Here is a 26,181-nt window from a genome sequence, read left to right as displayed (position 1 = left end):
ATGCAGACAGGAGACCTTTTGGTGCATTTCTAGGTCGGATGCGAAAAAATATAATAATAATAAATAAATAAATAAATAATTTAAAATTATAATAATATAAATAATAATGAATAAAATAAATAAATGCATGGGTATAGATACATATATACATATACCAAGACTTTTTCCCCCCTTACAAGGGAGGTAGCCAAAAAGAAAAAGGCTTAAAAACCATTCCCACCCATTCCATCCCTAAATGCACTCCACTCCTCTCCACCCTCTACCATCCCTCTTATCTTGGCACCTCCTGGATGACGGGTCATCCCTGCATCTTGTCCACTGCCCTGGGTCAGAGGCAGTGTTGCAAGATACAGCACATCCACAGCAGGGCCGCTTCATTAAATCGGCGACCCCCCCTCTCCGTCTCCTCATGCAGAAAAGGAGAAGACGGGGAGAAATCCCTTCGGGCTGCGTCAAATTTTGCTCACACATACTACCTCACCCCCCATCCCCCCACCCATTCCACCTCATGCATCTCAATATCATCCATATACAACCATTCTCCATTCACCCCTGTCTTTTGTCCTCTCCCGTCCTTCCTCAACCGACATTCCCCTCTTCCCCAAAGTCCCCTTCACCCCATCCAATCATCTCATCCTAGGTCGCCCCCTCATGTTCACTCCTTCCACATCTGCCTTCTATACCTCTTTTGCTAGTCTTTCTTCACTCATTCTTTCCATGTGTCCAAACCATCCTAATACTCTTTCATCCACCCTATCTCCCAACTCCCTTACCACCCCTGTTCTCCTCCTCACCTCCTCATTTCTCATTCTATCCAGCCTAGTAACCCCATCATACTTCTAAGACACCTCATCTCAAACACATTCAAACTCCTTCTCTCTTCTTCTCTTATGTTCCATGTTTCTGCCCCATACAGTGCTGTTGGCACAATCACTCCTTCATACAGTCTCCTCTTAGCATCCATTCCTAAATGTCTATTCCTCATTACATTTTTTAATCCACCAAGGCATTTACTCGCTTCTCTCAATCTACATTCTACCTCCACTTCCACTCCACCCTTTCCTGCCACATTCGCACCCAAATATCTAAAACTATCCACTTCCTCCAGTCGCTCTCCCTTAATGCTCACTTCCAGTCTGCTGCCACTTTCACCCCTTGTACATCTCATCATCTTACTTTTACCCACATTTATCTTCAACTTTCTTCTTTCACACACTCTCCCAAACTCTGTCATCAACTTCCTCAATCCCTCCACTGATCCTGCTACAAGCGCAGTGTCGTCCGCAAACAACAGCTGGCTCACCTCCCACTTTTCTCCATTTTCTTTGATTATCTCCAATCCCTGACCCACCACCCTTGCATTTACCTCTCGCACCACCCCATCCATGTATAAGATGAACAGCCAGGGCGACATAACACATCCGTGATGAAGTCCCACCTTGACCTCGAACCACTCACTCTCTCCATTTCTAATCCTGACACATGCTGTACTACTCACGTAAAAACTCTTGACAGCTCCTAGAAGCTTTCCTCCTATCCCGTATATCTGCAAAACCTTCCACAGTGCCTTCCTGTCTACCCTGTCATAAGCCTTTTTTAGATCCATAAAAGCCCAAAAAAAAAACATCCTTGCCTTTTCCTATAGCTTTCTCACATATCTGTCTTACCACAAAAATCTGATTTACGCAACCTCTACCCGTCCTAAATCCACACTGTTCCTCACCAATTACTCCCTCTGTTCCTCTCCTAATCCTTTCAATCAAGATCCTCCCATAAGCCTTCCCAACTACACTTAACAAGCTAATCCCTCTGAAACTACTACACTCACACTTTTCCCCTTTTCCCCGTAAAGTGGAACTATACAGGCATTCCTCCAGTCCTCCGGTACTCTACCCTCTCTCCAGCAAACATTAAATAACCTCACCAGCCAATCACTGTACCTCCTTTTTTTAGACATTCTGCATGGCATCCATCCAGAACAGGTGCCTTACCTGCTTTCATCATCTTAACAACTGCCTTCACTTCATCCTTCCTTATTTCTCCTCCATTTTCCTCACTCATCACGATTTCCCTAGCACTTCCCACTGCAACTATCTTTCCCTCCTTATCCTCCTTCACATTTAGCAACTCCCTAAAATACTCTGACCATCTTCCCCTTACTGCCTTCTCTTCCATCATCATCTATCCATCTGCACCTTTTACTTTTTTCTCTACTTGATTCGCCTCCTCTTCCTCTCTTAATTTCTTTCCAAAACATCTTTTTATTATTTTCAAAATTTTCTGTCATACTCTTACCCCATTTCACATCTACTCTCCTCTTTGCCTCCTTTACCTTGTGCTTTACTTCTCTTTTCTTTTCTTTGCACCTCTCATATGACTCCCTCGTCCTATTTTGCAACCAATCTGTGAACGCTTGCTTTTTCTCTTCTACAACCTTCTTTGTTTCCTCATCCTACTACTCACTACCCTTCCTTCTATTTCCTCCCGTCCTTCTCGTTCCACATACCATCTTTGCACATTTTGTGACTCCCTCCTTGAACCATCCCCATTCCTCCTCCACTCCTAGCTCTACTCTATCCTTCACTCCCTCTCACTCCTCCCTCAGCTTCTTCTTGTACTCCTTCTCCTTTTCCTTTCCATTTAAAGAGTTCACTCTAATCACCTCCCTACCTTTTGTCCTTTTCCTCTTTCTCCATCTATCCTCTACTCTCAACTTACCTTCCACCAAAAAATGATCTGATATTTACCCACTCTCTCCCCTTAGCAACAAGGAGGATGGTAGGAAATAGAGGGAAGGGTAGTGAGTGGTGGGATGAGGAAGCAAAGAAGGTTGTAGAAGAGAAGAAACGAGCATTCACAGATTGGTTACAAAATATGACGAGAGAATCATATGAGAAGTACAAAGCAAAGAAAAGAGAAGTAAAGCATAAGATAAATGAGGCAAAGAGGAGGGCAGATGTTAAATGGGGTAAGAATATGACAAGACTTTGAAAGTAATAAAACGATTATTTGGAAGGAAAATGAGAAAGAGGAGGCAAATCAAGTAGAGAAGAAAAGGTAAAAGGTGCAGATAGAGAGATGATAATGGAAGAGAAGGCGGTAAGAGGAAGATGGACAGAGTATTCTGGGGAGTTGCAAAGGAGTATAGGGAGGGAAAGGTAGTTGCATTGGGAAGCGCTAAGAAAATGACAGTGATGAATGAGGAAAATGGAGGAGAAATAAGGAAGGATGAGGTGAAAGCAGTTATTAAAATGATGAGAGCAGGTAAGGCTCCTGGATTGGATGGGTGTCATGTGGAGTGTCTAAAAAAGGGAGGTACAGTGATGGTGGACTGGCTAGTGATGTTGTTTAATGTTTATGTAAAAGAGGATAGAGTGTCTTTACAAGGGAAAAGGGGACAAGTGTGACTTCAGTAGTTTCAGAGGGACCAGTTTGTTGAGTGTAGTTGGGAAGGCTTATTGGAGGGTTTTGATTGAGAGGATTAGGAGAGGAACAGAGAGAGTAATTGATGAGGAACAGTGTGGGTTTAGGAAAGGTAGGGGTTGTGTGGATCAGATTTTTGTGGTAAGGCAGATATGTGAGAAGACTTTAGGAAAAGGTAAGGATGTTTTTTGGGCCTTTATGCATTTGGAAAAGGCTTATGACATGGTAGACAGGAAATCACTGAGGGAGGTATAGCAGATATATGGGATAAGAGGAAAGCTTTTAAAAGCAATCAAGATTTTTTTACGAGAGTAGTAGAGCCTGTGTTAGAATTAGAAATGGAAAGGGATGTTATGTCGCCCTGGGTGTTCAATATATACATGGATGGGGAGGTGCGAAAGGTAAACGCAAGGGAAATGAGACGGGAATTGAAGATTGTCACTTATGATTATGTTAATTCCCTTCAGAATCTTAAAGGCGTGTATCAAGTCACCTCTGAGTCTACGCTTTTTAAGGGAAAGCAGATTCATATGATTTAGCCTGTTTTCATATAATTCATTTTTTTATAATTGGAATCAGTTTTGTGGCTCGCCGTTGTACTTTTTCCAGTCTGTCAATGTCTTTAATGAGATTTGGTGACCATGCGGAAACAGCATATTCACAATGTGGACGAACTAACGATTTGTATAGCTTGTTAATGAGAGATGGACTTTTGAAGTCAAAAGATCGCACAATCAGTCCTAGAATTTTATTTGCTTTCTCAGAGGATGAAATACACTGCTTAGATTATTTGAGATCGTTACTGATAATTACGCCGAGATCCTTTTCACTATCCACTTTTGTTAAGAAATGTCCATATAACTTGTAATTGTATTTACTGTTATTTTTACCTATGTGCATAACCTTGCGTTTACTTGTGTTAAATTTCAATAGTCACTTTTCAGACCATTGCTGTAGAGTATCTGAATATTCTTGAATATCTCATTTGGTTTTAGTTATCATTTGCCATTCCGCACAGTTTTGTATCATCAGTAATTTTGGAGACACTAGATTTCAGTCCGTGATCTATATTATTCATATATACTACGAATGGTAGTGACCAAAGAACGGAACCCTGAGGAACTCCACTCGTAACATTTTTCCATCTAGAAATTTTGCCATTGGAACAACTGTTTTCGATCGTTTAGCTAATTACTAGTCCAATTTAATAGGCTACCACTTATTCCGTGTGAAGTTAATTTATCAAGTAGTCTTTTGTGGGGGTTATCAAAAGCTCTTGCAAGGTCTAGATATATTAAATTTATATTGTTTAATTTATTCATTTATGTCTGATTTATCTATTTATTTATTTATTTGTTTATTTATGTATTTATCTGTTTATTTGTTTATTTATTTATTTATCTGTTTACCCATTTATCTATATAGTTATCTATCGATTTATCGATTTGCTGAGACATTCTGACAGGTTGACGGAAGCGGAGTAGGAAACACAGGAGTCTTAGTCTTGAGTTTATTACTGACTAGTTTCGCAGGTATGCTTTTTCCACGTCATTTGTCGATTTATTTATTCATTTAATTTATTTATTTATTCTCGTTTTTAATGAGTAGATAGTTATGTTGGGTGGGTATTTAAAAGTGGTTAAAAGTTTTTCTATAAAAACAGTTATTACAGTTTGTAATCTTCGGAGATCGTTTATCCTGTACAGTCTTCTGCTGGTTGTCTCATATCACGGTGATCGGTGTAGTGGGTGAAAAAAAAATCCTCCATTGTAACGATGATTTTTTTTTTTTTTCTAGTGACTCCAGTGTGAGTATTATGAAGTGATACACAATTCCCTGTCTGATATTTGTGTTTATACAATACGCTAATATTACCTTGCTCTCTGTGGTTAGTTTTGTTGTACCTTTGTCAGGAAAAATACCATGTGAGGACAAGTCCATATTAGAACAACGTTTCGCTCGTTAGAGTTTTATCAATACTTCGTCTCTTTCGTGTTGTGCTCCATAATGAGGGACGTAGTTTTACTTAAGTCTTGCAAAAACAAACTGGATTGATCTTAACAATGAGTGTGGGAGTTACTCCCTTATTGACTATTCTACAAATAGCCTTGTCCTCATCTGTGTCGTCCTTTTATAGAACATCTTATAAGAGATGTCTATAATTCAATGTTGTCACTATTTATCAACGTTCCTTCACATGTAATGAATATTTCCTTTGTCCCACGAATACCGCGTTCGTTGAGTGCATCAGGGAAACTATTGTTGGCTAAAAGTGGTCTAATGCGACCAAGCTCATAATGGATATCTTGCCCACAGCAGCACCACCATTTTTTTTTTTTTTTTTTTTTTTCAAAGAACCAAACAACAAATCAGAAAGTCAGACAAAAAGAACAACCTAAAATTTCCTTAATGAAATTCCCGATCTTAAAAAACAACAAGTAACCTTCAAATATGATAAAAAAAATACAGTTCCCCAACAATTCAAGTGTGGTATAAAAGGCTACTTGTAAAACCTGTGACATGTTCTGCATCAACTAGTCAGGTAAAGAAATTAAAACCAAGATATCTCAACACAAATACAACGTAAAAGTAGCTCAGTTAAGCAATGGTATTTTTCAGTACAAAGCCAATCACGACCATCACACTGACTGGGAGGATTCCAAGATTGGCAAAAACTATGAATTTTTTAAAAAGAAATTTTATTGAATAATGCCTAATTTCTGGTACATATAACAAAAATATGAATTTGAGCTACGGACATATTAAATGAGACTAACTGTTACCAGGTCTAATCATGAGACTATTCTTCCCAGATTGGTTGTCCGAGAAAGCGGGACACTAATCGGAGAGGGTGATGTTGTTGGCTTTCCTGGTCATAACTTCCCACGTCCCTTCTTTTCTCTTGGTATAGTGTGTAAATATATATATGTGTGTGTGTGTGTGTGTGTGTGTGTGTGTGTGTGTGTGTGTGTGTGTGTGTGTGTGTGTGTGTGTGTGTGTGTGTGTGTGTGTGTGTGTGTGTGTGTGTGTGTGTGTGTGTGTGTGTGTGTGTGTGTGTGTGTGTGTGTGTGTGGGCGCGTTGTCTTTATATCTCCTCTGTGACCTTGATCACAGTTTATCCTTTTTCTTCTTTTTTTCACATCATTCATCTTCTTCCCCCAAAATAATGATTCTCATTAAAATTCTCAGATACCTCCTATCTCATTGTCTCACCACATTTCGCTTGTTTGCGAAAACGTCGTCATAACTCAAAAAAATGAATTTTTGAGTTATCTATACAGACATATTCATCTTCAAACACGGATTTTTTTGGTAACAGTGTCATATCTGTAGCTCAAAAATTGACCGCTAGGGAGTGCTAAATGTCCCAAGGACATAACCTTACATGTTCCAACTTGTTCCAACAAATATTTTAGACTTAGTAAAGATTATGATTGTTTCAACTTCTATAAACTTTAGAGGCGTATTTGATGCTCCAAAAAATGTTCCACCTATGGTGTTTGAGGGCTTTTTATAATATTGAGAGCGTTTTGAAACTTTAAAATGCCTCTCCTGAAAAATTCGATATTTTGAGTTATGACGACGTTTTCGCAAACAAGCGATTTGCGCTGTCACTGAGCCACTTGTTTAATTGCATCCCTCCATCTGACAAATCCCTCTCTACTCTCTCCTGTTTTACTCTTCGACCATTTATATTTCCTTATTTCAGCCTTCTACATTCTTTCCAGTTCTTCAGCCAAGCCACACTCATTTCCTTTCCTCCTTCGTTCAACACTCATTTTCTTCCCTCCCTCGTTCAACACTCATTTCCTTTCCTCCCTCGTTCAACCACTAATACCGAATAAGTCACTTCTTTCATTGCCATTCTCACTTTCTCCCACTCTCCTTCTAATTTTCTGTAACTTTCAACCCTGAAATTAAAAGATTTCAAATTCAACTTAGAACAAATTAACTAGATTGAAATGTGTGAATGTTAATTTCAACCAGTTGAACTTGCATGTGAAATACTTGAATGGCAGATAGGTCTGAAGACCAAATTAAAACAACTGACCTATGTGAATGTCTACTTGGGACAATTGAACTTACATTTGAATCAATCGAATATAAATTTAGAATACATTAGATTAATATTAGATTGACATACATTTAATTCAAAATTTCACTGACGAATAACAATATCTTTGTTTTAAAATTGAGGGTATTTTGAAAATTCGGGATTTCTAGAATGCAAAACCTCTATGATATGAACCTTCTAGAATTCTGAATATTTAACATTTGTAATTTCTAACATTTGAAATTTCTAAATTTTGAAGTTATGAATTTTCTCCCCCAGGCCTCAGGGATAATGGCTGTCACCTCATAGGTTCATAGGTATTTTAAGATATTCACTGTATTTGAACAACTTGTGTGTATTTTGCGTGTATGAGTGTATATATGAGTGTGTGTGTGTGTGTGTATGGGGTCAGGACTCGAACCTACAATGGTGCTGTGCACGGTTCAAACCCTAGCCCACTGCGCCACAGAGCAGTGTGTGTTTGTGTGTGAGTTTGTTTGTATGTGTCTGTTTGTTTGCTTGTTTACTAGCAATGTTCCTCCTTTGTAGTTACTGCAGTTATTCTATTTCCTCTGCAGAAGTTCCGAAATCTAATATATTATAATCTTAGACATTTCAATTTTTCAGTGCTTCTACTCATTTTATCCTAAAAAGAAGCCATATTACTCTGTCAGTGAAGCTTTAAATTTCTTATATTCTAAGTTGGTATTTATCTATTTCAAAAATAATTTCAACTATTTTAAATCTATATTCACATTTTCAATTTGTCACTTTATAATTTGGACTTTGGACTTTTCAGTTTCATATTGAATTATATTAAATGTATGTTAAACTTTTTTTAATTAATATTCACATATTATTTGTTATAGTTTAGTTGTTTTCATCTTATTTCTATTCATATGTTTTTTTCTTTCAGATGTAGTTTCTGCATCATTCCATTCATTCACATTCCCCTCATTTGTCTTTCTTTTTCTCTTACATCCTCATTTTTCCCTTTTCCTTGTTCGTTCTTGAAGTTGTATGAACCTATTTCTCTAAAACTACTTTCACTTTCGTTTATGGAAGGTAGGTCTCAAGAAAGAAGCACCAAGAGGACCAGACGACGCACCTTCGATGACCTTACCGAGAGTCTCCGTAGTAAGCTCAAATTGTTATCATTTTCGTTTAGTTTTCATTTAGCTCCCTGTTTGTTTGTTTGTTTGTTTGTTTTCCGAACAGGTAGAGTAGCATACCGGACGACATCCCATATCCTTTTACGGCAAAGCCAATGAAACAGAAACAAACCCAGTTACCTACACATGCCAAAAATACTCCAGACTGATTACACTACTACACACACTAAGGCACTACAACTGTCACTCATGCGTTACAGTCTATATAGCCGAAGCCACACGAGGCGACTTTACTCACCGCTACTGCAGTAGCAGTGACTGGTAGCCGTCTAGTCGCCAAGTGTGACCACCTAGTCGTCACTAGCAGATCCAACTGGCGAGTAAAAATAGTCGCAGCTACTAAAGTTACACATATTCAACTTTACTGGCCAGTAGCGCGCGGTTACATGATCACATGACCTAGTCGCGGCTACTATTAGGTCCATAGTTGTTTCATGTGACGCAGTCGTGTAGCGACCATCGCCAAGTCGGTTTTTGAGTTTGTTTTTCCACGTGTGAAATATGACAGACACACAAGTTTTGAATTGGTCATGGGATGAAATCATTAGATTTTTAGAGATTTATAGGAAACATGAAAGCTTGTGAGATACAATGAAACTACATGTAGAGAAATGCGAGGGAACACAGTTTTTAATTTTTTATTAACGAACTGATTAAGGCTGGCGTTGAGATTCCTGATGAAAAGACTGCGCAAGAAAATGAAGAATTTGAAGGATGGATATAGGAATGAAGTGAACAAAGTGAAGATATCTATGAAAGTGGAGCCAGAATGACTATGTTCATAAACCAGAGCTTGTTTGGTTTGAGAAAGCAGGCGCCTTCTGGAGAAACGTTTCATCTGGAAGGTAATCATCCTCAAATTAGATTTTATAATAATTTGTGGTACTCAAAATCAAAGGGGCTTTTGGCATTATCTTATTTGCATTCTTTCGGACTCGTTTTATCCCCTCCTCCTCGGTTCATACTTATTTTCTTTAAGACTCAAGTTCGTCCAACAGTTCTTGTCCCACTTCACCGCTCTGCGCAAGAGACACGAGACTACTAGACTGCTAAATGGGCGGGTATTCGAGACGACACTACAAGTAGCGGCGAGTAAAGTCGTTTCGTGTGACTGGCTATGTGGCGGGTAGTCGCCGCCACTTCTAGTGACGAGTAGTGTCGCCTCGTGTGACTGCGGCTTAGCTGTCTGAATTCTGAATTCTGAATTCCTAGGAAAGACCACCCGCTTGGGCGGGATCGGTTTCTGTGGGAGGGGAAGAATGTCTGTAAGAAAATGAAAAGATAGTAGCGTATAAAAGAGGGCTATTGCCACCAGGCGAATTAGGGAGCGATTTGGGGCAGTTGGTGGTCGTGGCTCGGGAGAAATGGACTAGGAGCTTGGACGGGGGCGCCGATGCCGGGAGTAGGATTAGGATCACCAACGAAAGTTTAGAAAATGGTAGGAGGCGTAGTAGTAGAGAAAGGTGGAAAACGGAAAAATCTTTAGTGGGAGGTAAACTGAAATGAGAAGATGTAGTAGAAGAGAAAGTTAGAAAGAAAGCGAATTTTAGTCGAAGAAAAAGTAAGTAAGCTTAGCTGTTGTTCGCGCTCGCTCAAACTCACAGAGGAAAAACACTTCCCAACTCAACACCCCTCCCACGTTCAAAAATAACAGATTTTCTACCCACAGTATCTTCTCTCTATACCGTCCCCATTCAGAAATACCTTACCCTTACAAAGAATTAAATCCCTTTGGGGAGGCACTTTCATAGTTCCATGAAGTAACCTCCTTACCTCTTATCTCCTATATTTTCTGAACACCGACCGATCCACAACGTTTTACCTTCAGATTCTCATCCATTAACCCATAGATTACACACATACTGTACATTTATCCAATGCAAGACACTCAACTTGTAGGTCCATCTTGCGTATACTCACACACCCACACACACTAGGTGGCACGGTTGGTAAAGTCCCCGACTGTCACTACGGCGGTCCGGGTTCGAATCCTACCCAGGGCTGAAATAATTTTAGTATTGCTGCGCTTCGAGTCGTTACTCGAAGAAATGCCAACTAGGATATACCTGGACAAAAAAAAAAACACCTAAAAGGGCCACCGTCTATCACGGTGGCCTCTACAGGCGCAACGGGCCTCTACATCAACGACAAGACCTCTAAACGTTATTTCCTTGTCGACACTGGCGCTTGCAGGTCCATATTTTCTGCATCTGCTGCAGAACACCGGGTCCCCAAGGACGTTGGCCGTTAGGCTCGTCGCCGCTAATGGCACCACCCAAGATCTATATATACCAGCTCTAACCACTTCCGACATAATTTCGAGGGTGTTGGCGCAGCGGGCCCGTGAACGTCACCTGGCTGTTCAAAGTGGGGTTCGCGCGTCCTATCGCTGTCAGTTGTAACTGGTGCGTCGCTCGGGTATGTTGCTGCCTCCGCTCGCACCGCTCCACGCAATTAGTTTTATTCTGACAATGAAGATCTATATATACCGTTATATATAGATCTTGACAATATGGCTTATTGTGACATTAAGGGTTGTGGCTCAAACCAAAGAGGAAGTAAGCCAAATGTTAATTTTCATAATTTCCTTGCAAACACACACACACAAATGTGAACGTATACACATATAAGCACACACGACGATATCTCCCCTTCCCGTAAAATACAAGTATATAAACACACATACACACACACACACATACACGTGAACGTGTACACATACTGTATAAGCACACACGACAATATCTCCCCTTCTCGTAAAATACAAGTATATAAATACACACACACGCACATATATACAGTATAAGTGACTCGGTGGTACGGTTGGTAGGGATTCAGATTTCTGGGACAATAATAACAGCATTACCTAGTTCGTATCCCGCCCAAATATGAAAATTGTCATTGTTTCCCTGCAAATAAACACACACACACAAGTGTACACATACTGTATAAGTACACACACACACACACGTGTACACATACTGTATAAGCACACACGACGATATTTCCCCTTCCCGTAAAATACAAGTATATAAATACACACACACGGTCAATTGAGTAAGAGACTCGGTGGAGCGGTTGGTAGAGACTCAGACGGCAAAGACGCAATTATCGGTGATACCTGGTTCGAATCCTGCTTAAGCTTGATTTTTTTTAAAGTATTGCTGCGCTTCGAATCGTTACTCCAACTCTCGTGGGCGGGGAGTTTGGGATGTGTGTGCGTGTAAGTTTATAGATCGGACATACGAGCTCTGAGCTCTCTTTTGGGAGGGAAATAGCTGTCGATCACGAGTCCAACACGTGATCCAAAAGACCAAGGTGAATCACACACACACACACACATGTGAACGTGTACACATATAAGCACACACGACGATATCTCCCCTTCCCGTAAAATACAAGTATATAAATACACACATACACACACACACACACAAACACACACACACACACATACACACACATATGTGAACGTATACACATATAAGCACACACGACGATATCTCCCCTTCCCGTAAAATACAAGTATATAAATACACACACACGCACACACACGCACACACACATACACACACACATGTGAACGTGTACACATATAAGTACACACGACGATATCTCCCCTTCCCGTAAAATACAAGTATATAAATACACACACACATACATACGCACACACACACATGTGAACGTGTACACATATAAGCACACACGACGATATGTCCCCTTCCTGTAAAATACAAGTATATGAATACACACACACACACATACACACACACATACACACACACGCACACACACACACACACACACACACACACACACACACACACACACACACTGATAATAGCAATGAGCTAGAGAGAGAGATAACGGGGGGGAAATATAATAGTTCCAGTCTTCCTTGGCGTTTCACAGTTTTCTTCAGTGTTTCACAAAGAGAAAACGGAACCATCCAGATGACGTCAGAAGCTGCGCAGAACGGCTCAAACGGTTAGACCTGGTGTATATAGATCTTGGATCTTGGCACTGCCATTGCCACCTACGAGTGGAAACGCCTGCAGCTCACCTTCGGGAGTCGCCACTACTCCTGGAACTTCATCCTGGCAGTCGTCAAGACGCCCCTCCTTGATGCTAATTTTCTCGCTCATTACAGGTTGGTCGACGTCGCCAATAGCCGCCTAGTCTGAGTAACCGCATCCGCCTCGACGCCCTTGCAAATCGCGCCACAGCCAACCACAGTCGCCGCCATCGACGCGAGAATGTCCTGCGCCCACCTGCTCACAGAATTCCCCGACGTCTTCAAGCCTGAGCTGCGACAGGCACCACAGACGCTAGCTAAACACGGCGTGTACCACTACATCAAGACGTCTGGGCCCCCGGTATTTGCCAAATACCGCCGCCTACCGCTCGAGAATCTCGCCGTCGCCAAGAAAACCTTCCAAGAGATGGAGAGACTAGGCCTCTGCCAAAAGGCCTCCAGCCCTTGGTCCTCCCCTCTCTACCTCGTCAAAAAGAACGATGATTCCTGTGCTCCTTTGGAGACTACCGGCGGCTGTACATGCTACAACTGTCAACGGATATCAGCAATGTCGACATAGGGGGTGTGCTCGAACAAATCCTCCGTGGCAGATCTACACCCCTCGGTTTCTTCAGTAGGAAACTCTCCAAGGCCGAGCTCAAGTACAGCACCTTCGATAAAGAACTCCTCGCCATCCACCACGCCGCCCGCCACTTTCGCCATTTCCTTGAAGACGCCTCTTTTATCATCAACACCGACCATCAACTTCTGATGCACGCCTTCATGAAACAACAGGACGCTTGGTCTGCCAGACAGCACCGCCACCTCTCCGCCATCGCCGAGTTCAATTGCACCATCAGGCACGTCCCCGGTACAAAGAACCCCGTCGGAGACGCCCTCTCCCAAATAACCATCGACGCAGTTCAACTCGGCCTCGACAACGCAGCTATCGCCAGAGAGCAACGGAGGAATCCTGAAACACTTGCCTACAGGACATCCATCACATCCCAGTGGTAAGATATTTTTTTCCACGACAACCACACCATCCTCTGCGACATCAGTACCGGCCGCCCACGACCCCTCATCCTAGCCGCCTTCTGATGTCAAGTGTTCAGTTTAATACACGGCCTGTCTCACCCTTCATGGCGCGTCACTGCGAAGCTCCTGAAGCAGAAATTCATCTGGCACAACATCTCCAAGGACGCAAAGGAGTGGGCCAGATCCTGCATCGCCTGCCAGCAAAGCAAAATTCATTGCCACACTAAATCAGGCATCGGATCATTCCATCAGCCCCGACGACAATTCGCACATATTCATGTCGACGTCGTCGGCCCACTCCCCCCGTCGGAAGCCCATAGTTACCTCTTCATTATCTCTAATATCAATGTTTTCCCAGATAATATGCTGTTAGTGTCACTTTGTCTGATGACATATTAGATATGGTTAGTAGCTGCCAGAGAGATCTATGTATCGCATATCTCAGAATCCTGGGGGACTGACTTTAAACCCAGCTAAGTGTATGGCCGTAAGAGTTTCCAAAAATAGATTCAGCTCCGGATTTGTGTGTTCTTGTAGATATCAAATTGAAGTTTCGTCAGCATGTGTCTACTGAAAATAGGGATGCATCTTTCACACTCACCTTTTTTATTACATGTGTTTGACCTATTTTAGGGTATTACTTTTTTGTTTGGAATTTAGGATATGTGGGGGACCTTATGCAGCAAGAATCACTGCAGATGTGGACTTGGGAAATTAATAGCCTGACAGATATGGATTACTCTCAAAAGCTGAGGATCAAATATTATTTATTACTGGAAGATTATTGCATGGCTACTTGTTCGACCATTCGACCAACGGTGTCACATAGGGTCATGGCTATAACATTGCTCTCAGGCAATTTGACTTTGATGTCGGGCGCCGATTTTTTGGCATGAGATAGAACTTATGGAATTCTTTGCTAGCCGGTGTGGTATCTTGTGTATTGATTCTTTCGGGCATGTTCTTTAACATCAGTTGGGGGAATTAGTGTTTACCGTTTACCGTTGATGAAGTTCCAGGCCCCGCTCCACTGGCTACGACGTGATCCGCTGGGCCGTCATAGATATCAACATCGATAATTATCCTTAATGCACATATCAATAACGTCATATGCTTTCGTGAATAAGTGGGTCTTCAGTGTTTTCTTAAAAGTTATCAGGGTATCACAGTTCTTGACATTTCCAGGTAGCTCATTATATAATCGTGGAGCAATCTTTTCAAATGCTCTAAAACCCATTTCCAAGTTAACTCGGGGCTCAAAGAGCCTGTGCTACTCAACAGTGCGTCTAAGAGCCATAGCGGTATCAAGATGCAAGTCCAACAGAAAATTTCTTATATATCTAGGTTTACGAAATCACACTACTTGATGAGTCAGGACACAAATTTTGTAGATCACGCGTGCTTTGATTGGCAGCCAATGCAAGTCAATGAGTACTGGTGCTATTCTTTATGAGTCTAGCAGCTCTGTTCATATCTAGTTGTAGCTTCTTCAATAGATAATTAGGAAGTCCATAATAAAGCGAATTACAATAGTCCAATTTGCTAATTACATGATTGTGAACAAGCATTTTCATTGTATTTCCATCCAAATATTTCTTGAGAAATTAAATATTCCGTAGATGATATCCTGTTGTTTTTACCACTTGATTGATTTGATCCTTGAAAGATAGACTACAGTCTATGATCACACCTAAGTCTTTGACTGCTTTTTCTACAGTCATTAAGGTTCCATTAATCTGAAAAGTAATGTCTAACTTTCTAAGATTATTACTCTTTCCAACAATTAGACATTTTGTTTTATCTTCGTTTAACTTCAATTGCTTGGAGTTCATCCATTTCCCCACATCTTTCATTATCATACCTATTCACTACTTTATCCAGTGTCAAATAAAACTGTGTATCATCGGCATATAGTTTAAAGTCAACTCCATGTTTACTAAGTATACGTGAGAGTTCACTTGTGTACACACAGAAGAGAATGGGGCCCAGTACACTCCCCTGAGGGACTCCTCTTTGTAAATGTCTAGTGTCAGAAAATGATGTTCCTATTTGTACACAATAAGATCTGTTTTCAAGATAACTCCTCAAATACTTAAGTGTATCACCTTCAATTCCGATGTTCTTACAGTCTTGAAGTAATACGTTGTACACCACAGTATCAAATGCAGCATTCAGGTCTAGTAAAATCAGAACACTACACTTGCCTTCATCCATGTGTACAAGCAGATTGTTTACAACAGAACAAAGAGTAGTCTCTGTTGAATAAAGACGTCTATAGGCCGACTGATTATCAGGTAATACATTCACTAACTGTAGATGTTTCATTAACTTTCTCACCTTTCTCACCATACACCAGGTAGGGCGATGCCCTGTCAGCGATGATGCCTCACGAAGTCCCTCCACAAGTCCCTATCAGCATACAGCTGCACACTCTCCACCTCTTCCATAGTTGTTTCATTAACTAATCAAGAATTACTTTTTCAAGAATCTTTGACAGAAACATCAAATCAGGTACTGGTTTACGTGTACGGGAAATTCACCGCCATCAATTCACCTCGGGAAATTTCACCGCCATCAGTTCACCGTATGGAAATTCCCCCATGGTGAAAATTGACCGTCAGGAAAGTTCACCGTGAGGAAAGTTCAACGCAAAGCGTTTTGTAAAAAAGGATATGGTAATACAAGAAAAACTAATTGACGAAATATAATAAGTATTTTCAAAACAATAATGGCAACCTTTCATTCATTCAGTGCTTATTCCTATGTTATATATATATCTGTATATATATATATACAGATAGATATATATATATTTATACATATATTTATATATATATATATATATAGATATATATATATATATATATCACACAGGAAACCCACAGTCGGAGAAAATAAACTTCGAATAATGTGTGTTATTTACAAATGTGCTACTACATTTCTGTTATATATATATATATATATATATATATATATATATATATTTATATATATATATATGTAAGGTAGACCACGAAGAAAAAACTATTAAAGCAGAGCGCTTTCGTGTATTCACATCTTCAGTGCAAATAATACATAGTGACAGATACAAAGGTGCAGAATATATAGGTGGGAAACAAAGGGAACGTGGAGACATCCTGGTGAGAGAGGAGAGGTAGTACCCATGGACTAACTGTCCGTCCTTGTTTATAGTGGGTGTGGAAATGTCCCACATGTTTACAATTTATACATTTTTTATCAATTTTTCTTATATAAAGTTGTTAAGTTTATATTATTATAATTTTTCTTACGAATAACAAATAGTGGAAGGTGCACAGGTACAGACAATATAGTGTGGTCCAACTGTCCGTCTATGCTTACAATGGGTATAAAATGTCTTATATGGTTATAACATACATCTTAGAAATTTCTTAACAAATTAAGTTATCCTACATGGTTACAATTTATTCACTTTATAATTTCCTTTTACAAATTGGTGAATACACGAAAGCGCTCTGCTTTAATAGTTTTTTCTTCGTGGTCTACCTTGTATTTTCAAGAACACACGCTCCCAGTGTTTTTCCTGCATATATATATATATATATATATATATATATATATATATATATATACTGTATATATATATATATATTTATGCATAACTATATGTATATATATATATATATATTCTGTTGAAAACGACAGCAAATTCATTAGATATTAATTTCTTTCTTAAGCTTTCTAGCTTTCGGATGCGGATCAAAAGGAACTTCTCGAACTGGGACTGAATTGTCATGTCCTATCTAAGCCTAAACCTCACCAAAAGAGGGTAGAGATAGAAGTCCTTATTGACAGCATACTCAAACTTGCTGATGAAGGTAAAATTGAAATGAGCCAACGCCTACAGCCAGAACTTATTGCTGAAGCAGGTAAGCAACGTGGCACATTTACCAGCTCTGTGTTACAGAAAAAACACATTAAAGCAGCTCAACGTTTAAGAAATAATCTGGATGTGACGGTAAGACGTGCCGATAAAGCCTCGGTATTCGTCCTTATCCCCACCTCAGAATATCTTGAAAAGATTGATAATATTCTAGAGGATAGATCCAAATTCCAACCCATCCAGAAAAATCCTATCCCTGAAATAGTCACTAGAGTCAATAAGATTATTGACGCTATCAACGCTGTCAATGGAGGTACTAAGCTGTGTAAATTGTTTGGTGAATACAAACCAGGATACTGTGATGGCAATGTAAAAATCCATAATCCTAATAACCCGCTCCGACCCATAATTAGTCAAACACCTACACCTTCGTATAAGTTAACCAAAAAATTAAATAATCTCTTAACACCATTTATCCCAAACAGATTCAGCTTGTCATCGTCTCACGAATTCCTGGACCTGGTAAAAGATGCTCCCAGCCGAGGAATAATAGCATCGCTGGATGCCACTTCGTTATTCACTAACATTTCCGTGGATAGAACTATAAACTTTATCTGTGACAAAATATACAGAAGTGGACCTGCCCCCGGACTAGACATACCTGAAAAACATCTACGCTCCCTACTCGAGACTTGTACTAAAATGTCTCCTTTCCGCTGCCCAAGCGGGAAGCTTTACCAACAAACGGATGGAGTTGCTATGGGTTCCCCTTTAGGGGTTCTCTTTGCCAATTTTTTCATGGGCTCGGTAGAGGAAATAGTCTTCAGTGAAATTAGCAAACCCAATATTTACTGTAGATATATTGATGATATTTTTATCCAAATTGATTCACACCAAGACCTTGAAATCTTGAGGAGGAAACTCATGGAGGTGTCGGGGATTGATTTCACTGTCGAACATAGTGAAAATGGTTCCCTCCCCTTCCTGGACGTCCTCCTTAAACAGACTAACAGTTCCTTTTCTTCCAGCGTGTATGTTAAGGACACCAACCCCGGACTATGTATGAGCGGAGAAAGTGAGTGCCCCAAAAAGTACAGAGACTCCACTATCAGCACCCTTTTTAGAAGAGCCCTTAGCCATTGTTCTTCTTGGTCAGACACCCAGAAGGAGATAGACAGAGTCCACCAACTTCTAATTAATAATGGTTACTCCAACAACGAAGTACAATCTACACTCAGAAGAGTTATTGACACCTGGTACCAAGAACCTCATCGCACTACCACAGAACATGAAGGAACTACACACCGCATATTCTACAAGTCCCAGATGTCCAATAAATATAAAGAGGATGAGAAAATATTAAAAGACATTATTAAAAGAAATGTGACCCCCACGAAAGAACGTGACAAAATATCACTCACCATTTACTACAGGAACAAGAAAACATCTTCCCTGATCTTAAGAAATCACACCACCCCAAAACCTCATGGTATACGTCAATCCCACGTAGTATATAAATTCACCTGCCCAGAGGAGGACTGTACGCCCCTATCTACCTACGTGGGAAGGACAACTACCACCCTGTCCAGAAGAATCACCCTTCACCTACAACAAGGAGGACCGAAACAACACCTTTGGACCCACCACAGACGCCATCTAGACAGGGAAACCATGGTACACAACACAGAAATCGTCGCAGAGGAGAAGGACCTCCAACGTTTGACCATTTTGGAGGCTGTAATCATAAAAGATTTACAACCTATTATTAATGTACAAACAAATGATTTCTCCCTCCTCCCCAGCATGAAACCTACACGCAGGAGACATTTGCTCACCAAAATACAACCACCAGATCAGAGAACACCCATAAAGGTCCAAAATATCCCCGCAGAGGATAAAATGTCATGCCTTAGGCGATCGGCTAGGCTTAGGAACCAACCAAATAGCGCCAGCCAAACAGAGGAGAGTCATTAAGTGACCTCTCTAAGTTTTTTCCTTTATACATATTTATACTCGTCTTGGTCACACTTCCCTTCACTCCAACTGAAGATGCAGAACGATCTGCGAAACGTCTTGGGTTTATTATACTGTGTTTTGTTTATTTTCATTTATTTTGTATATAACATAGACTTCTGTGTTAATATAAATTACCAATGTCAATTGGAAATTTGCTTCTTCCCCTCTCATTCCCCCAGAAATCTACTTTCCGAAAGCTAGAAAGCTTAAGAAAGAAATTAATTTCTAATGAATTTGCTGTCGTTTTCAACAGAATATGCTTAAAAGAGAATCTCCTGCCACGCTTCACGAATATATATATATATATATATATATATATATATATATATATATATATATATATATATATGTATATATGTACTGTATATTTCAAACCCATGAATGTATATATACGCAGTATCATTATAAAAACTATTATTTAGTCATACGTTTTAAAACCATGAAAAATAAGAGAAATAAAGAAATTTCCTAAGAATGTATCTAATAATACATAATAAAAAAGTGCAAATTATAAGACCGACAATGTTAGCATTTAAATTTTGTGCTAACTAGTTTCATCTAAAGTTTAAATACTAAAATTATGAACTAGTCTTCTCAAGTACTCAATGATGCAATCATCTTCGTTGTAATTTAAACAAGTTTTCGAATTCACTCAGTACAAGTAATATAAGCTTACGAATGTTGGGTGCATTGACATTTGAGCCGGTGTAAAGAGTAGTCGACGCATTCAAAGCTGTGTTTCAACGAATTTTTCCTATCAGAATTTCAAGATTACTTGAAGATACATGGATAGGGGCACCAGACAGAAGTGATCATCCCTGCCTCCCTAAACTCCCTCGTGAAATGTGGAATATCTACAATTCTGCCTTGAATAACACACCAAAAACTAATACTAATGTAGAAGGAAGGCATAGTGCCTTTGAGGAGAAAAAGGTGTCTTTTCATCCCAATATTTGGACATTTTTGGAATGTATAAAGAATTAGCAGTGGTTAACAGAGGTCAAGATTGAGCAGTATGTCACTGGACATGCACCTAAAAAGGGAAGGAAAGATTATATTACTTGATCATAGTTAATACAAATTTAAATGCTTACATTGTAGGTATTATACTTCGCATTTTTATATCATGTGTTATTAGTTAAATCATTATGAAATTTCCTTATATCTCTTATTTTTCATAGTTTTAAAATGCATGACTAGAATAGTTTCTGTATAATGATTCTACATACACACACACACACACACACACACATATATATATATATATATATATATATATATATATATATATATATATACATATATATATATATATATATATATATATATATATATATATATATATATAAAACAAGAATAATCACGAAGAATATTTATATTTCGTTGTTGTTGTTGTTGTTGTTTTTCTTGTAATACCATATATTTCTTTGCAAAACGCTTTGCGTTGAACTTTTCTCACGATGAACTTTCCTGACGGTCAATTTCCACCACGGGGGGGAGGGCGGGGGAACTTTCCATACGGTGAACAGATGGAGGTGAATTTTCCCCGAGGTGAACTGATGGCGGTGAACCTTTCTGTAATAATTGGTCTAAAAAAAATTACTGTAAACACCGAAAATCTATTTTTCACTAAACAATAGGTTTCACAATTGCCCTTTTTTCGCTCTCAGGAAAAATATTTTTATCAGTGCTTTATTAACCATATCAGTCAGTCTTTGATAAATCACAAAAATTCCCACTTCTCTTGATATCACTCATCGGTAATGGGTCATTAGCACAGTATGTGAATTTCATTCTTTGTGTGATAGGTTTTACTACATTCACATCTAAAACGTGATAACTTGATCACAGGAACTGTATACTTCACTTCAGGTTTCTGACCCTCAGTATTAGAATTCCTAATAACGCCTTCAGTTTTCTTTTCAAATAAATCAAGAAACATATTTGCCAATGCAGCATCAGCAAATCCATCAGGCAACCTCATGACCTTTTTATTTCCAGTTAGACTATCCACCACGGTATACAATTTGTTAACGTTTAACAAATGATTACAAAGGCGGAGCATGCCGACAGGAGACCTTTTGCTCCATATCTAGGTCGGATGCGAAAAAAAATCATAATAATGAATTAATAAATAAAAACTATAATAATGTAAATAACAAATAAGATACATAAGCAAATGCAGAGGTATAGTTAGATAATAAACAAACAGGTAAATAGTAGATAATAATGAATTGACATATAACTAATAATAAATGAAAATCAAAACAAACAAATGATAACAAAACAAAAACAAATAATATCAAATAAATTGTAATCATTACAGCATCTTGCTTAGGTGTTTATCTAAATGATTTCTAAAGCTTCGAACTGAACTACATTGCACTACCTGTGCAGGAAGTTTATTCCATTCATTAACTACACGGTTGGCGAAGTCGTTTCTACCTACTTCCAAATTGAATCTATTTCCGGACAGTTTGAGACCATTGTTTCTTGTCTGATTCTCATTCTCATTCCTGTCTCCAACACCGTATTTCTATTGTATTCCCTTTTTCTCTTCATCACCATACTGTTTCTGTTCTTTGCTACTTGACATGCTCTCCTCGCCTCCTCATTTTTATATCAACGCCATAGTTTCTTTTTCCCCTTTTTTCTTTCTTTGCCCTGAGTATTTCAGCATTAAGCCAAGGTGCATGATCCTTTACCACTATTTCCTTCTCAGCTAAAGGGCACATAGTATATCGATCTTCTCTTGTAATATTGTTATATAACATAAAATAACATAAGAGGTTATAACATATAATCATAACATTGTCCAAATTCCACTAACCCGTGGTCACATATTTTACTTTTTTCTTCAGAAATTCTCCTGTGACAGAATTCACTAATAGTTCTGGTTGAAAATTCCTCTTAAGTCGAAACGTCATCCCTTTTTTTTTTTTTTAGATACTGGTTCTTTCAACTATGTAATTTCAAAAGCTATAAGTTTATGCACAGGGGATATACAACATATTTTTTCAACACACATCTTCTGAACAAGATCATAATTACAGTCACTAAAAACAAGATTTAATAAATGACCGCCTTCAGAAGTCACCTCATTCACTTTGTTGTTAAGGTTAAATGAGTACACCTTCTCCGTAAAAGCTGACTGAAGAATCTTTAACATATTCAAATCATATATCAAAGTCTCCACGGATAAACACATTACCACTTATCATATCAACAGACCCAAGATATAAGCGAAACTCCTTTAATAAACTTTAGAATGCGGAGGACGATATACAACAATAAAAACACTTTTCCTCCCAGCAATTTCTCAGTAAATCTCTATTAACTCAAAAGTTTTCCATTTTGCTGGCTTTTTCTTCATAATTTTCTTGAATGATTTAGATAGAAAAATTCCAACTCCACCGCCTCTTTTATTCTCTCTACCCACGTGTAAGAATGTACGAGTCTGGTGTCATTACGTGAATCTTTGCTCTATCATAATCATTCAGCCATGTTTCAGTTAATGCTAAGACGTCAAGATCACTTTCTCTTATGAGATCATGAATATCGAAAATATCATTTCCCACAGATTGAGCATTTAAAAGACCACACTTAACATATGAATGGTTAGTGTTAGTACCCATGATGAGTCATATTACGGACCCTTTCAAGTTTAGACTCTCATAGGTGACACAACAGCTATAGTTTGCTGGGTGATCAGAATCAGGCTTTTTATACCTCATGCAATTGATACACTTTTTCTCATTCCTAGTGCACTCGTTGGATTTGTGATTTCCTGCACATTCATAGCAGTGAGGTTCCTCTCCATTTCTGTTGTCAATACAATTCGCATCAAGATGGCCATATCTCTCACATAACACTAGGCAACAAATTTCAACTTTTTTTCTGTTATAGACACGTGATCTACTGAGTCCTGCTAAATTGATGATGCTGATTTCAAATCCGATGTCTAAATTTCTCTATCACGTTCTGATTTCTGTAACTGACAACCCCTATTTTTCATTTTTCCCACTCGCTTAGTAGTCTAAGCTACTTTTCCATGTGAAGTTTTATTTAGGCATACTTAAATAATTATGTTAACATGGGTGTCTTTCCTCCTTTTTTCTGGCTTAAGACAGACAGTGGATTTCCACTGGCGGAGTTACCACCCCTGCACCCAATCATCCACCCACAGCGCATTGGGATTTAGTTGTTATGGCAAAAGGACATTCCTGTTCTTAAGTGAAACTGCTGTTTTCTCTTCATTCGTCGTTTATAGGATGACGAGCTCTCCTTCTGCAGGAACCAACATTAATCTCCCATCATATCTGGATTAAAATTACCTTGGTGCCTGGCTGGAGAAGATTCCATTCTTGAAGTCTGGAACCAAGCAACTCTGCTTTTTCTTTTGGTAATTCCAATCACTCACCAAGTCATTTAGTTCCTCTTGACTTAACAGATATGGGGAACTATCTGCATCTGGAATAGATATGTCATCTCTCTTTGTTGCTATATCACTAGTATTATAGTAGAATCTTCAGAAAAACTGTTGTCTGTCATCGTTGCTGGTGGAAGTGGTGGTAGGTTTGCTTCATCATGTGGAACTGGTTTCATTTTTGATTCACATTTTGGGTACGTGATCTTTGATTCATTTTTCTTTGAGAAACCAGCAGTCTTTGTCTAATAGAAACAATAATCATTGACGTGATTTTTGGCTCACGCCGAACCATGGGAACTGAGAACGGCATTTTTTTTTTTTTTTTTTTTTTTTCTTTCTACCCAAGCTACTAACATTGCACTGCACGGTGCACAGCAAATATGTGGTGTCCAGTCCTTGTCTTGGTTTCCTAATTTACAATCAAAATAGTACTTATAGGCAAATTTAAGCTTTGTTGTTATATTTCTACGTTGTTGCCTAGGTGTATATCATCCACAGACATAGCAGAAGTTGTTCGGGTGATTTACACAAGCACGTCTATTTAATGCCATTTGAAGTACCATACAATATCTGAAAAATAAAGCAATTGTTTGAATGCAAAATAGGATAGAAATACACTTTGGTACAAAATAAATGCTATAAGAATACAACAACTATCCCAGCCTGATTACTTGCTTAACAGCAGAGAGTTTCAACAAACGCCCTACTTGCCTGTCAGATAGCGACAAGCTAGCGAATGACCAGTGGTCCGTTAGTACATAAGAACATAAGAATGAAGGAGACTGCAAGAGACCATAAGGCCTACACTAGGCAGCTCCGTATCCACCACCACCTATCATCCCCATCCATAAAGATCTCTAATCGTTTCTTAAAACAACTGATAGTTTCAGCGCTTACTACATGGTTACTAAGTCTATATTCGTCGACCACCCTATTAGTAAACCAATTTCTGCCTATTCCCTTCTTAAATCTGAATTTGTTCAGTTTAAAACCATTATTGCGAGTCCTGCCATGTTTTAATATGATGACCTTGTTTGTATTACCCTTGTTAAAGCCTTTAATCCACTTGAACACCTCTATTAGATCACCACGCACTCTGTGTCTTTCCAGAGAGTGTAAGTTAAGGTGCCTAAGCCTCTCTTCGTAAGGCAAATTTCTGAGTTCATGTATCATTTTGGTTATTCTTCTCTGTACTGATTCTAGTGAATTGATGTCCATTCTGTAGGACGGAGACCAAAACTGTACCGCATAGTCAAGAATGGGTCTAACTATCGCTAGTTTGATAATTACCTCTGCACTTATATTCGTTACCGTCCTAGCAATGAAACCTGATGCTCTGTTTGGTTTATTCCTGGCGCTAATGCACCGTTTCCTGGTTTTAAGGTCCGGACTCACTAGAATTCCCAAGTCTCTCTCGCACTCAGTTTTCTCTAAAAGCGTGTTATCTAAGCTATATCTATTTTCGGGATTGGGTAGCCTTATGTTTAACACGCTACATTTAGAGATATTGAAGTTCATTTACCATTTCACCGACCATGTGAACAATTTGTTAAGATCATCCTGCAGAATCTCTGCGTCGTCTCCTGATCTTATTTGGCATCCTATTTTAGTGTCATCCGCAAACTTACTAACATCACTATTTATCCCATCGTCTAAATAGTTTATGTACATAATGAACAACAACGGATCCAAAACCGAGCCCTGGGGGACCCCACTAGTAACATTGCCCCACCTAGATTTTACTCCATTTAATGTGATCCCGCTGTTTTCTGTTACCAATCTAAGCTCTAATCCATCCTAACACTTTTCCTCCTATGCCATGCGCTTTGATTTTATTTAGTAGCCTCTAGTGTGGCACCTTGTCGAACGCTTTGCTAAAGTCAAGGTAAATAACATCGTAATTATCATTGTTATCTTACGCCTTATATACTTTAGTGTAAAAGGATAGAATATTAGTCACACATGACTTAACCTTGGAGAAACCATGCTGTGAATCGCGAATCAAATTATGTCTTTCGATGTGTTCTCTGAGTCTATTTACTATTACTGATTCAAGCATTTTCCTATAACTGATGTCAAACTGATTGGCCTGTAGTTACATATAGACGATCTATCTCATTCTTAAAAACAAGAACAACGTTTGCCTGCCTCCAAGCAATAGGCACAAAACCA

The sequence above is a fragment of the Oratosquilla oratoria genome, chromosome 11 (assembly GCF_046742065.1).
Source record: "Oratosquilla oratoria isolate Oo_2021 chromosome 11, ASM4674206v1, whole genome shotgun sequence".
Taxonomy (NCBI): Eukaryota; Metazoa; Arthropoda; class Malacostraca; order Stomatopoda; family Squillidae; genus Oratosquilla; species Oratosquilla oratoria.
The sequence above is the reverse complement of the archived record's forward strand: the minus strand, read 5'-3'. Positions refer to the sequence as shown.